Source organism: Pan paniscus, chromosome 1 (genome assembly GCF_029289425.2).
Source record: "Pan paniscus chromosome 1, NHGRI_mPanPan1-v2.0_pri, whole genome shotgun sequence".
In the NCBI taxonomy this organism is placed as follows: Eukaryota; Metazoa; Chordata; class Mammalia; order Primates; family Hominidae; genus Pan; species Pan paniscus.
The window spans coordinates 5,459,619-5,475,587 of record NC_073249.2 but is presented as its reverse complement, the minus strand read 5'-3'; the positions used below and the strand labels follow the sequence as shown (position 1 = coordinate 5,475,587).

Genomic DNA, 15,969 nt, shown 5'->3' with positions numbered 1-15,969 from the left:
ATTTAATATGCATCAGTAAAGTAAATGTGCTTATACAAAATGCCAGGTAGCTAACTCTTATTATAACATCTACTTCTCAGTGTTATTTGTTACACTGTTACTTATGTTAGATAGTTATACACTAGTTAAACTCTACTGAGCAACATGAACCACAAGCTGAATTTTAAATGTTCTGCTTACTTTACACCATTCTGAGCCACAGATGACAAAGTCTGTACAAAGCTGTAATTACTCTGCAAACCTGAAACCCAATTAGAGAGACTGCAACATGTCAGACCAAGAAATACATACACCAAAAAAAAATTTTTAGAGATCATCTGTTTAGATTAAAATGTTTAAAGGTTTAATTTCAACCAACCTCTTTAGCCATTTAAACACTAATTTTATTCTTTCTAAAATAACATCCAATGTGAAAAACAAAGGCATAATAATAGATTCCTTTTTTTTTTTTTTTTTTTTTTTTTGAGACGGAGTCTCGCTCTGTTGCTCAGGCTGGAGTGCAGTGGCGCAATCTCCGCTCATGCAAGCTCCACCTCCCGGGTTCATGCCATTCTCCTGCCTCAGCCTCCTGAGTAGCTGGGACTACAGGTGGCCGCCACCACATCCGGCTAATTTTTTTGTATTTTTAGTAGAGACGGGGTTTCACTGTGTTAGCCAGGATGGTCTCTCGATTTCCTGACCTCATGATCCGCCCACCTCGGCCTCCCAAAGCGCTGGGATTACAGGCGTGAGCCACTGCATCCGGCCAGATTCCATTTTTTATTAAATCACATAATGAAATAATGCTGGCTGTGAGTTATGATGACCATAAACCAAATTTATTTTTCAGGTCTTAAAAATATGATACACCATGGAGGTTCTCTGAAGGGGACAAAAAGCATTTCTATCTTTTGTTTAATGTTTTCACTAGGGGCAAAAAAGCATAACACCTATTTAAGACTCAATACATCAACCTTTAAGAGATTCATTTAATCCAATGAGCGGAAGGTGACTTAGGTGAGGCAGGTGTCCTGGTAGAGAGCATTCCAGCAGCAGATAACTGTTGAGCGATCACTACGTTCCAAGCACTGCACAAAGAGTGGTGCATAAATGTTATTCATTTAATCCAAAGGAAAAACCTAAAAGGTGTTATTATCTTCCATTTTCTAAATGAGCAAATTTACAAGACTCAGGCAAGCTAAATAACTTGCCCCAAAACACACAACTGTGAGTCATTATATAAGGATTTATTCCAAGTCTATCTCAATCCCAATCCCATGCTCTTCTGAAGAGAATACACTGCTAGGAAAAATGCCTTAAAAATCAGTAATCATCTGTCAAAGCCATAGGACTGTCTGTTCCCTCTTCTATACCTTCTCTACACCTTCCCCGTGCTTGGCCCTTCTCCCATCTATGACACTTTTTCTCATATAAGCAAATCCAGGATAAGTTTCAACTGATAACAGTGTTTGAGCGGGAGAGGGCTCCAATGTGTTTGCCTCTGGTTCTCTCCACAGTATAGGGATGGACAGGAATGAGGGTTATCCCCTAGCAGGATGCTGATCCTTGACATCTCGTTTCTCCAGGTAGGAGTAACGGGAGGCGGTTTAGAATGAGAAGCTGAAGGGAAAGAAAGTGGTAAGGATAGCAGAAAGGAAGGCAAGAGAGCCTTTGGGTTCTTTCACTGCTGGCTCTCACATTCTCCAATACCAATAAAGTTAATGATTAAAAAAAGTTCAATTACTAATAATGGAAAAGTGATCTGCAGACTCACATCAATCCAGCTCCGCATTGCTAGTTATTTTTGTCTGAACCATTTGCGTTTTATCACCCAAACTCAACATATCTCCCTCCACATAAGCAAATAGGAGAGAAGACAAAGTTCCTACATTTGATTCCATAATACAAGGGGTTCAATAAATAATGGGAGTCAGACTGGATTACTAACATTACATTTCCCTCTAGAAGATGTTTTTCACTTCATCATCCACATTCCAAATTGTGACATTTTAATTATCATAAACCACCACTTTGGAATTAACATGAAATACTATTTATGAACTTGAGTTGAATTTGAAGTCACGATATGTTAATGTGAACTTCTCCTAACACATTTTTCTTCTTTGAATATGGTCACTACAGATACTGCCATTTACCAAAAGAACATTTACAGAGCCAATATTTTCCCCATCAACATTTCTCTGTCTTGTTTGCCCACCGAATCCTGCCTCTAATTAAACAAACATACACCTCAAGAGTCTTCTGGAACAACTGTTCTTGGCATACTTTCTGCCTACTTGAAATTCCAAATAAACGTACTGTGGTCATTTTGAGACAATAGTTAAAATACAAAAATGACATAAGGCATTTACTAAAAGAATTATAAGAGGCATGCAAACATCTAGTGGACTCAAGGAATTAGGCATGTTGGTTTTTTGGCTTTGATTTTGGTTTTTGCAGTATAATAGCCATGGGCTTTTAAAAAATGTAGTAAAATATACATAACATGAAATGTACCATTTTAACCATTTTAAGTATACAGCTTGGTGACATTACTGAATTCAAATTGTTGTGTGGGCAAGATGGTTTTCAAACATATTTCTTGATTTACTTTCACTGTATAAATCATCCATGCTTAATACAGAAAAATACATACATAAGTATAGGCAAAATAAAAATACTCATAATCCTACCATTCAGTTATAACCATTATTAGTGTTTGAATACATACATTTTTAGACCTATTCTAAGCACTTTTTAAAAACAAAAATGAGACCATTATTGATGATATTATATGTTTTGGATATTTTCCATTTCAGTAAATAAAGATCTACATCATTATATTTAATAGTGGCATAAAACTCCATTGTACTCATACACCAGAATAAGCAGTTTATTTATAGTCATAATGCATGAAACAGAAGTAAATTACTCAGATGTACACAGGATATCTAACCATTCATTACATAACATGCTACTGAATAACATGGTAAAATCTGAAAAATAATTATGAGAGTTTTTTTTTTTTTTTTTTTTTTTTTTTTAGACAGAGTCTTGCTCTTTCACCAGGCTGGAGTGCAGTGGCGCGATCTCGGCTCACTGCAACCTCCGCCTCCCGGGTTTCAAGCAATTCTCCTGCCTCAGCCTCCGGAGTAGCTGGGACTACAGGCGTGCGCCACTAGGCCCAGCTAAGTTTTGTATTTTTAGTAGGGATGGGGTTTCATCATGTTGGCCAGGATGGTCTCAGTCTCTTGACCTCGTGATCCACCCACCTCAGCCTCCCAAAGTGCTGGGATTACAGGCGTGAGCCACTGTGCCCGGTCTATTTTTAAGAAAAGCTATTTATATTTGAAACATGATGAAACTGGGATTTGATAACAAAATTTTTAAACAATTCAACAAGAATGTACATTAGATTGAAAATTCCCTTAGGGGAAGGTCCATACTATTTGATTTCTGGTACTATGCCTAAACAGGGCTGGTCTCAAATAAATAAACAGAATGACTAACATACTGCCCCAATTTATCTGTGCCTTGGCTAATTGAAATCATGTTTAAATAATACCTAAAAGATAATCTACCCCTAATAAAATAATTAATTCAGGCAAAAATCACCAATGGTAAAATCATTTGGTAAATAACTAATTAAGACTAAATATTGCATAGTGCCAACATGTCAAACCACAGATTATCTGGTAACCACATGAGAGAAACTTAGTTTATAATGAAGAGATGACACTGTCACCACCGTAACCCAGTGAACAATGATAGCCTTACTAACAGCTGGTCAAACAAATACTAGGTACCTCTTGACATAACGCAATATGAAGTACACAGACTCACCAAGGAAACAATCTTGATAAAAATTCTGAATATGAATCTGATGGAATCCTTAGATCTAACTTCCTTTTACCGTAAATACAGAGGTAGAGGAAAAGTTAAATGACACCTCGTAGAAACAATCAGAGAATTCCATAAGACAGAACTTTCACAGGACAAATGAAGTAGTCTCTTTAATAAGTGAATGTACCCAAAAGAGGGGTGAGGAAGGTAGTCTAATACTCTGCTGGACTAGTAGGGACTTAAAAGATTTATAAAAACCAAATGCAATGCGTGGTCCTCCTTAATGCATTCTGGTCTAAACAAACCAGTTTTAGGCAACAAGTGGGAAATCTGAATATGAATTTGTACTTGGTAATACTGAAGATTAGTTTTATTAGATGTGATTGTGATACAGCTTTTAAAAAAATTTTCAATTCATGAAGTAGATGTGCAGGTTTGTTACATGGGTATATTGTATAAAGCTGAGATATGGGCTTCTAGTGAACTCATCACCCAAATAATGAACATAGTACTCAATAGGTAGTTTTCTGGTCCTTGTCCCACCCTTCTCCTTTTTGGAGTCCGCAGTGTCTATTATTTCCACCTTTATGTCCATATGTACCAATTGCATAGGTCCCACTTAGAAGTAACTTACAACTTAAATGCCTCGAGATTTCCATCTGTACCAATGAGACAATTTCTACTCACGTATCTTCAAAGTAGCTTATCAGTGCATACATACCACAGTGAAATAAACAATAAACATATACAAAGACCAAGATGCAGATTCAAAGTCACTTTTTTTTTGAGATGGAGCCTTGCTTTGTCATCCATGATGGAGTGCAGTGGCACAATCTCGGCTCACTGCAACCTCTGCCTCCTGGGCTCACTCCATTCTCCTGCCTCAGCCTCCTGAGTAACTGGGATTACAGGCGCATACTACCACGCCCAGCTAATTTTTTGTATTTTTAGTAGAGACGGGGTTTCACCATGTTAGCCAGGCTGGTCTCAAACTCCTGACCTCAGGTGATCAGCCCGCCTCCATTTTCCAAAGTGCTAGGATTACAGGCGTGAGCCACTACATCCAGCCTCAAAGTCACTCTTTAAAGCACTTGTATTAAATGCTGCTCCTCTTCCCCCTAACTGCCCCATTCCTCTCCTTCATTTTGCTGGTAAATCCATCAAAATAATCTACAAGGCTGGCCTTTGTTACCCATGCCTTAACCAATTAGCTAAATTCTGGTTTCCACCACTCTACTGCAGTCTCCTTTTTATCAGATATATTTTCCTTGTTCTCATTTTCATTTCTTTGCAGCATTTGATGTTCTTGGCTCCCTATCCTTTGAGTCCCTTTTCCTTGACCTCCATGACACTGACTTGCCTGGTTTTACTACCATCCCATACCATTCATTAGTTTTTCTTAGGGCCTCTACTTCCAAAGTAGAGGCTCAGACCTTTACCTTCCAAAGGCTCAGACCTTTCTGTTATGCTTTTATTTTTGACATTTTTTCCCATAGTAAATCTAGACATTAATTACACAATATTTGTTAGGTACCCACAGTATATCAGCCAGTAACCTAGGCACTGAATAGCAGTGAACAAAACAAGGTGCCTATTTTCCATAAAGCTTATATTTTACTGAAGGGATGAGTAGTCAAACAATAAACAAGCAAAACAATTAATTTATAACATAGTAGGTGCTTGTAAACAATATGAAGAAAAATAAGGCAGGTCAACGAGTTGAAGTGAACGGGAGGTGATACTATTTTCGAAAGATTAATTAAAAAGGGTGTCTCTAATGAAATGAGAGGCCAATGCAGATTACCTTCGGGAAGAGTAAGTTACACAGAATGAACATTAAGTGCAGACTCACAGCTGGAGGGATTCCACAGATGGATTTGTGAAACAGCAAGAAGCCCAGTGTAATTGGAGTCAAGTAAGTTAGGAAAAAAGGTAGCAGATGAGGTTAGAAAGATCTTCAATGAGTTGGTAAGGACTTTGGATTTAATTATAGATAGGCTCTCCAGTAGCTCTGCATCAACTGACACCTGATGTCTGATGACTCTCAAACCTGCTTCTTCAGTCCCGGCCCTTCTCATCAAGCTCCATCCCCACATGGCAAAACTAGCATCTCCTTTGATGCCCTATACTGCCTCATCCTCAAGATATCCAAAAGGGTTTTGTTTTTGTTTGTTTCAGCTTCCAAGTTGAAAATTACTATACCAGTACAGTTTTTCTATTTTATTTCCATATCATCTTCCTAATCACCCAAGAAACACTTCCTCAGTCATCTTTGACTCGTCCTTCTCTTTCAACCCTCACGGCTAAGCCACCAACATTTATGTTAACAGTTTGTTCATTATGACTCTTGGAATCATCCTTTTTTTTTCCACTGCTGACACCCAACCCGGGAACTTACTATCAAAATCCTCATCACTGAAATGACCTCTTAGGTGGTCTCCCTTTTCTACCCTTCTCCCTAAGTTGTCCTACATACTACTAGTAAGATGAGTCCTACCCAAATTCTTAAACTATATGTCATTCTCTTCAAAAATATTTTCCTGTCTGCAGGACAATGTTCAAATACATTTCTTAGCCTGACTTTCAAAGCTATTCATAAGGAAGCCCCATTAATTAAAACAAAAAGTTTCAAACTGTATTCCTCACTGCCAAACTATAAGTACTTTCTGCTAATAAACATGTCTCTTCACTGTCCCCTAAAAATTATCTGATTATTAACTTCAGGATTTAACAACTCATGCTGTTTCTCTCACCTGACACATACTCCCTTCCTTTTTACTTAGATTCTAGTCACTCAAGATCTTCTCTTATTCCAACTCATACTCTCTATCCCTGAAGATCTACTACACTTATTTGTATCCCATATGGTGGTACTTCATCATATGCTGTGATTTATTTGACTGTTTTGAGTGGAACTCCTTAAGTTTCAGGGAATTTGGAATACTTCTCATAGTTCTTTTCTATTCATCAAAATCTAAGCACATACAGACTGAATTCTAGGAAAAGCTTCAGGAAACATTTCAGAAACAATATAATTTCTTACAACTTATTTTTTTCTCATAAAATGTATATTTATGTATTTCATATATATGAAAAAATATATTTTTCAAAAAACATACTTTCCAAAATATATATATTTTTGAATCCTAATCATAGTCTTGATTTTGGAGCAACAGCTCTAATACTTGAGATATTTTTCTTTCCACAGGAAAAGGTGAAAGGAGTAGATGTAAAGAATAAAGGATTTTTCCCCCTTGGAGAAAAATAAAAAGGTAGATCTACTTATCCAGAGTAAAGCACTGTCCAAATAAACAATGAATTGTGGAGGATTATAAACAAATCAAGTAATTCCATTAAAATCAACTATAGAGGGTAGGTGCGGTGGCTCATGCCTGTAATCCCAGCACTTTGGGAGACTGAGGCGGGTGGATTACCTGAGGTCAGGAGTTCGAGACCAGCCTGGACAACATGGAGAAACCCCATCTCTACTAAAAATACAAAAAATTAGCTGGCGTGGTGGCGGGTGCCTGTAATCCCATCTGCTTGGGAGGCTGAGGCAGGAGAATTGCTTGAATCTGGGAGGCGGAGGTTGCAGTGAGCCGAGATCGCGCCATTCCACTCCAGCCTGGGCAACAGAGCGAGACTCTTGTCTCAAACAAACAAAAAAAGTCAAATATAGAGATAGCCTATCAGTCATTATCAGAATACCACCTCTTTGGAAAGCACTCTCTAACTTCTTTAAACTTTAAGGGGAAGGTATGGATGTGTTTTCTTTGCCTTCAGGAATTCTAACTCCAAATAAAGTAGCCTGGCTTTGAAAGATGGTTCCAATCACAGACATAAAAAGGCCTCTTGGGTATTTACTACAGCAACAACAACAACAAAAACAATAAAAACACTTCATTTCAAAATCTGGTTTGATAGATAGCAAGCTATATGAAGTAAAGTAAAAGAATCAGCTCATTCACTGATCTCTAGAAGAATGGGGGGAAAATCTCATCTTAAATCTCTGCCAATTTAAATCAGTAGGAAAATTTTGCTTTCTATTATATCTTTCTCCAAAATTTATTTTTTAAATAGTAACTACTAAGTAATTATCTTAGCATATTATCAGTTGATTCACTACATTAAGATTTCACATACATTATTCCTCACTTAATCCTCTCAGCTGAGTTCTAAAGTATGGTCATTTCCAGTTCACAAATTTTTTACAAAGGAAGCTATTTAATGTCTAAATCACTTATTCAAAATCATCAAGCCATTAATGTGGTAAAACTGAGTCTCAAATCCAGGTTTTCTAGCTCTAAATTCATGTCTCTTTTTGTATCACATACTGTTTTTAGGATGGATGTTGGTTGTTTATGAAAGGAAGTAAAGTTTTCTTTCTTTCTAATAACGTTTATACACAGTCGACTCTTGGAAAACGCAGGTCTGAACTGCGCAATTCCACTTACACATGGATTTTTTTCAATAATAGTACACCAAGTGTGCCTATCTCTCCTGCCTTCTCCTTCCACCCGCTCCACATCTCTTCATCTCTGCCACCCAAGACAGAAAGACTAACGCCTTCTCTTTCTCCTCCTCCTCAGCCTACTCAACAAGAAGACAATGAGGATGAAGACCTTTATGATCCACTTCCACTTAATGAATAGCAAATATATTTTCTCTTCCTTATGATTTTCTTAATAACATTTTCTCTTGCTTACATTATAAGAATACAGTATATAGTACATGTAATACACAAAATATGTATCAATTAACTGTTTATTGGTAAAGCTTCTGGGCAACAGTAGGATATTGGTAGCTAAGTTTGGGGGAGTCAAAAGTTAGAACAAGGATGTTTGACTACACAAGGGTTGAAGCCCCTAAACTTTGCATTGCTCAAGGGGCAACTGTATTTCACTTTCTAGTTTTATGTGAATAAATTGATACAAACAGGTGATAGAGAACAGAAATATGTTTTCTCCCAGAGAAAACTGACCAATCTTTTATTTAGTATTCATGCATTAAAAATAACTGCCATCTTCATTGACATTATATGTAAAAGCATCAACAAGCTCTGATCACATAAGACAAAGTTCTGTAAGTGACAGATAAGTTGTCAAGTAATATTACACTGCTTCAGGACTTCTTTATAGAAGTTATATTTAAATAATGTCTTTCTGTCAGTATCAGATTACTGGAACAAGGCTGAGAACACATTTAAAGTGTTCATTGGCCAAAATGTTAAAAACCTAACATGAATTAACATGTAACTAAAGTTGCCTGGAGTCTAATATCAGAATTTATTCAGGCTTGTCAGTCTAAGCCAACTTTGCTGATTCCTTAGTCATAATAAAATCATCTGTCTATAAAAATAAAGACCCATCAATAGGTAAAGAAGAGAGATGGAACTTCCTAGAGGCATAGAAATATCAAACAATTTATGAGGCAAACAGTAAATCTGTAAATAATACTGTTTAACAAAAATATTTTAACAAAATGTTACACAGGACTAACGTGAAGTTCAAAGGAAACAATGCATATGAAATAGTGCTGTAAAGATTATTACATGTTTATTTTTAATTATCTTATAAGAACACCCTATAGAGACAGAAACTTTATCAGTGTGCTTTTGGAAGCAATAACTGTTGCTGGTTGGATGATTCAGTTATCATGAACTATTCTGGCAGGTTTCAAAAGCAGTGCCATTTTAAAACATTAAAAATGTCTAAAAATGCAACCATAGTAATAGATTCTGAGTGCATGGGTTGGGGGGTGAGGGAGAAAGACAATGACAAATTGGTCCAAAAGGACACTGAGACTTCATAGTTGGAAGACTATTGTGCTGACAATTAGTAACAGAGGAAGCAGAGCACAAAACAAATGAATGAAAAAAGCTGAACTTGCAATGAAAGACCTTATTATAGTTCAGAAACATTATTGTAATAAAGGGGCAATGTACTCTCCTCTATAAAACTTCCAAACAGGCACCCTAGTCTCTTTTCTCTTCCCCTGCATTTCATTTTTTCATTAGCATCTGCTTGATTATGTATTATTTCCAACCCAAAAGAACGCCTCTATATCTTTCCTAAATTCCAAGGCTTAAAGGTTCTTCCTCCCAATGTGGCCTTAGGCCTCATTTAACTTTACTCAAAGTATAATAAATGCTTTTATATTAAAATAAAGATATAGGGGTGAAAAAATCAGAAAGCCAATAATTTAGCATGTATCAACTCAGAGGAAGCAACAAAACATGTCCCTCAAGTTCAACTTGTTAAAAATGCAATGATTATATAACTTACTGCAAATATTCAGATGATTCTGCCTCTAAAAAAAATCAGTGTCTCCCCTATGGCTTCTATGACTTAGTTGGAAAAGCAATGCTGAAATCTTCACATACTAGTGAATCATCTACATTAAGCTGCTGTTTCCCTAAATGGAATTATCCAAAAGTTCTCAAATACATCTTCATGTATTAGTCAAGAATGACAAGATCTGATCCATGATACAGACAGACAGACTAGTCTGGAGGCATGGAAAACCCATATCTTCTGAATTGCCCACACTGGAAAACCTCTCACCTCAAGGCCCTAATGTAAGGTAGTCAGAGATCCATTAGTTAAGTAGGAATATGGAAAAAGCACTGGTCTGGAAACTTGAAAGCTGCAGGTTTATCTCCCAGCTCCATCTCTGAAAGAATTCCTTGCCACTGGGAAATTCCATGAGCCTAGTTTCTCCAGCTATAAAATAGACTGTTTGTCCTCCAAAGATGTAAGATTAAATATATCTTACTAACACACACATATATGTGTATGTATGTACATATATATATGTATGTAAAGTACGAGGCAGAAGGTACTCAACAAGTGGTAATTTATTACTATACTACTCCACAATATACTCAATATTTCAAGAAATAATTATCTGCTCCTGATAGGCAAACCACTGAATTTAGAAGAAAGGACTTCAGAGATCCTTCACTCTAACTCCCTCACTCTACAGATGACAAAATTCTGAGTCCCAGTATGGTTAAGCGACTGGCTCAACATTACATAATAAAACTCTATCGAATTTATCAGCCACCCATCTACGACATCTATATTTGTTCCTTTGCTCTAGCAGAAAGAAGTCTCGCTATTATATATAATACAACTCCTGACAACAATGAGAGTCCACTATTAACCCACTGGGTGATACGTGGCATAGCACGAAAGTTCTATGGGTGCTGACAACGTATTACTTGAAGAGAGTTGTCATCTCTGAACACCATATATGATTAAATGCATTCAAACCAGGTGTTAGAGTTCAAATCACAGTTCTGCCACGTACTTGCTTTGAGGTTCTGGGAAAGTTTTTCAGTCTCTCTAGGTCTCAGATTCATTATCTAGCTTTTTTTTCCTTTAAGTAATAATATTTATTTCATGTTTTTCATGTGATGACAAAATGCAATTACATAAATAAAACACCTTGTAAAAAGCAGGCTCTTTAAAAATGTTAATTTTCTTCCCTTACTTCCTTAATTGCCCTCCTAATTTCCGATGTATTAATTATAAAATGGGATTAAAACACCAAATATAATGGGCAAATAATCATCTTTCTAATTACAATTTCAAAAACTAGTTACGCACAATCCTCTTTCTAGAAACTATAAATTTAAGTTTAAAATGACACACTAAAAAACAAATTTAACAAGTAAATCAAATAGTTATCTACATTCAACTTAACCAAAATAATCCATACGTTTAATAAGGTCATAAAAAAATTATACAGTAAATACACTACAGTTGCCTTATCACACGCAGGCTGCAGGTGGTGATCCTCCTACCCCACCCTCCACTTCCCATCCACAATACTCCAACTTCCCTACATACAAGAAGGCAAATTTTTAAAAAATAAATATATAAAGAGATAATGTACCACCTTCCAAGCTACAGTTTATAACCTTTTTAGCTTAAATTTTAAAAACTCTGTAGGTAGGATTTTAAAATGGAGTATTTATTTGTCAGTAAAATTATTTTATATTCTACCAGGAGAAAAGATGAACAGCAATGTTACTACAGAAACTACAAATAAAACACGAGGTAAGCTAACAAACAGGGTAGCTAGTGCCTAACTGTGGCCCTGAGAAAACAATGTCTGACATGATTAGGGCATTCTGCTAAGTATTTCAAATGCCATATTTATTCCTATCATTTATTCTTTTTCCTCATTTGATATTTTTCACTCTATACAGGGATAAGGACATAACACACCATCTGGAGCTTTCATTCATTTCTGAAGATTTCATACCCACTTACTTTGACAAGATGAAAAGAAATTCAGCCAAAGTTTCTCAGAAATAATTTTTCAAATTAATGCTATTCTTGTTACCTGGAAAGTAACTTTATCTTTTGAAATCTTACTATTTCTCCAAACAATCTCAATGTCCAAAGAAGCTTTTCTTGATGATTCCGTCTTTAATGATACCTCTTTTTCCTAAATTGTAACTGCATGTATTAATTGCAAAACTCACTTCAAAACTTAGCCATAAAACATCTCAAAATACCAATCCCAAGGGTCTGTGGCATATTTTTGCTACTAGACTATAAATTCTTTAAAGCCAAGGGCTAGATCTTGTATCTATGGAATAAGAAAATGAACACAAAACTCTAGGTTCACTCTGTTAGACATGGGTTCATGCTGTGGGCTCTGCCATTTGCCAAACAGTGGCCTAAGCAAGTCATATAACCACTCTGAGTTCCTTTAAAATGGGGAGCATAATACTTACCTCACAGTGTTGTTGTGAAGATAAAATGAGAAAACATATGTGAAAGGGCTTGATACATAGTAACGCTCAAAGAAAGGTTGGTTTCCTTATTTCCTTCTTTTTTCCCCTCAGTACCTGGTACAATGTTGAGAACATAATAACCCTCAATAAAAACTTCCTAAATATTCATTACAATTTAGACTTCCTAAAAAATATATTTAAATATTAATTTTGATGACTCCTATGTTTCCAAATTGTGTTACTTTAAGTCAAACACATACACACAAGGTAGAAAACTTCAAAACACAGTAGGTGCAAATGGTTGTTATTTGAGATGACTAGAAAAGAAAATCAAGGAAGGAGTCCGAAGTATTTAAAAATAATTGAGTGATACTAATTATATGTAGGGTGTTCCCTTACTTAAGCACCTATCGACAAGTAATAGTTGATTGCTGACCTTCGAAAAAGTTGAGTGAGACAGAAAGGGGGGAAGGCAGATACAGAGGAAAGGAAGGAGGGAAAAAGAAAGGAATAAAGGAAGGTGGTCATGCTGGAATCTCTTCTATGTCCTCAGTATAAACTATTGAAGCTGATAACTACTTGCCTGCCTTCCTTTAAAAACAATCCCCATTGCATCCTCCACCTCTCAATAAAGCAGTAATCTAGGAAGCAAAGTACCTTTAATTTTTCCTCCAATGGATAGGATCCTCTTCAACCAGTCAGAAAAATACTGAAGGATTTTATTACTTTAAGAAAAAACAACTTCTGACTAAAAAGGGAATAACAATAGTCACACAGGTCTTTCTCAGCCTGCAGCAGCTTTGTCTTCCAAAGCCCAGGGTTTGAAGAATTTGGTCTATACCCCGTTCCTCTTGCCCTCACCCAAACTCTTGTCTCTGATCCAATGGTGTTAGATCTTATTTATTTATTTTTTTAGCAATCAATATATGTTAATTGAATACTTTTTTTGTATAAGTGTTTTTTACTTTTTTTATTATACTTTTAAGTTCTGGGGTACATGTGCAGAACGTGCAGGCTTGTTACATAGGTATACACGTGCCATGGTGGTTTGCTGCACCCATCAACCTGTCATCTACATTAGGTATTTCTCCTAATGCTATCCCTCCCCTAGCCCCCAATCTCTCAACATGCCCCGGTGTGTGATGTTCCCCTCCCTGTGTCCCTGTGTTCTCACTGTTCAACTCCCACTTATGAATGAGAACATGCGGTGTTTGGTTATCTGTTCCTGTGAGAGTTTGCTCAGAATGATGGTTTCCAGATTCATCCATGTCCCTGCAAAGGACATGAACTCATCCTTTTTTTATGGCTGCATAGTATTCCATGGTATGTATGTGGCACATTTTCTTCATCCAGTCTATCACTGATGGTCATTTGGGTTGGTTCCAAGTCTTTGCTATTGTGAATAGTGCTGCAATAAACATACGTGTGCATGTGTCTTTATAGCAAAATGATTTATAATCCTTTGGGTGTATACCCAGTAATGGAATTGCTGGGTCAAATGGTATTTCTAGTTCTAGATCCTTGAGGAATCGCCACACTGTCTTCCACAACGGTTGAACTAATTTACACTCCCACCAATAGTGTAAAAGCATTCCTATTTCTCCACATCCTCTTCAGCATCTGTTGTTTCCTGACTTTTTAATGATCACCATTCTAACTGGCGTGGGATGGTATCTCATTGTGTTTTGATTTGCATTTCACTAATGACCAGTGATGATGAGCTTTTTTTCATATGTTGGTTGGCCACATAAATGTCTTCTTTTGCATAGTGTTTGTTCATATCCTTTGCCCACTTTTTGATGGGGTACTTTTTTCCTGTAGATTTGTTTAAGTTCCTTGTAGATTCTGGATATTAGCCCTTTGACAGGTGGATAGATTGCGAAAATTTTCTCCCATTCTGTAGGCTGCCTGTTCACTCTAATGATAGTTTCTTTTGCTGTGCAGAAGCTCTTTAGTTTAATTAAATCCCGTTTGTCAATTTTGGCTTTTGTTGCCATTGCTTTTGGTGTTTTAGACATGAAGTCTTTGCCCATACCTATGTCCTGAATAGTATTGCCTAGGTTTTCTTCCAGGGTTTTTATGGTTTTACAGTTTTAGAGTTTTTATGGTTTTTGGTCTCACATTTAAGTCTTTAATCCATCTTGAGTTAATTTTTGCATAAAGTGTAAGGAAGGGGTCCAGTTTCAGTTTTCTGCATATGGCTAGCCAGTTTTCCCAACACCATTTATTAAATAAGAGAATCCTTTCCCCATTGCTTGTTTTTGTCAGGTTTGTCAAAGATCAGATGACTGTAGATGTGTGGTGTTATTTCTGAGGCCTCTGTTGTGTTCCATTGGTCTACATGTCTGTTTTGGTACCAGTAGCACGCTGTTTTTGTTACTGTAGCCTTGTAGTATAGTATGAAGTCAGGTAGCGTGATGCCTCCAGCTTTGTTCTTTTGGCTTAGGATTGTTTTGTCTATATGGGCTCTTTCTTGGCATTCCCTTTGAAAACCAGCACAAGACAAGGATGCCCTCTCTCACCACTCCTATTCAACATAGTATTGGAAGTTCTGGCTAGGGAAATCCGGCAAGACAAAGAAATAAAGGGTATTCAAATAGGAAGAGAGGAAGTCAAATTATCTCTGTTTGCAGATGCCATGATTGTATATTTAGAAAACCCCTTCTTCTCAGCCCCAATCTCCTTAAGCTGATAAGCAACTTCAGTAAAGTCTCAGGATACAAAATCAATGTGCAAAAATCACAAGCATTCCTATACAACAATAACAGACAAACAGAGAGCCAAATCATGAGTGAACTCCTATTCACAATTGCTACAGAGAGAACAAAATACCTAGGAATACAACTTACAAGGGATGTGAAGGACCTCTTCACGGAAGGCTACAAACCACTGCTCAAGGAAATAAGAGAGGACACAAACAAATGGAAAAACATTCCATGCTCATGGATAGAAAGGATCAATATCGTGAAAATGGCCATACTGCCCAAAGTAATTTATAGGTTCAATGCTATCCCCATCAAGCTACCATTGACTTTCTTCACAGAATTAGGTGTTACTTCTTTAGCCATAGTGATGTCTTCTTTTTTGGCCAGAAGGAGGCCATAAGCAGGGTTTGGGAATGTACCTCACTCTGTTTAGTCATTAAGAAAGAATAGCCCTGACTAATCAAAGTCCTAGGCATTAAATGAAACTAGAAATTCTCCTCCAACCAAACAATAGTATTTGGCCTCAACTGCAAGAGACTGTTGTAAGCAAGTTCTCTAAAACCTTTAAGACTCTTTAAAGAAAGCTCAGTAAAGTGGTTTCCTCCTCACTCCAATGTAATTTAGCTAAAGGAGGAATGATTGCCAGTTAATTCAGCAAACATTACTAAGTATCTTCTATCTTATGTTAACACT

General features: G+C 36.7%; 1 protein-coding gene across 4 annotated transcripts in view; it reads right to left on the bottom strand.

Annotated features, from left to right (window-relative positions):
• AKT3 (AKT serine/threonine kinase 3) overlaps window positions 1-15,969 on the bottom strand; it is a 352,958-nt gene that overhangs the window by 169,102 nt on the left and 167,887 nt on the right. Inside the window, exon 2 of one of the 4 annotated variants that reach the window (XM_034949985.3) lies at window positions 12,572-12,685. The exons of the other annotated variants lie outside the window; for them this stretch is intronic. The gene's annotated coding sequence lies outside the window, so the exon portion shown is untranslated. The remainder of the gene's footprint in view (window positions 1-12,571; window positions 12,686-15,969) is intronic. 4 annotated transcript variants of the gene reach the window in all.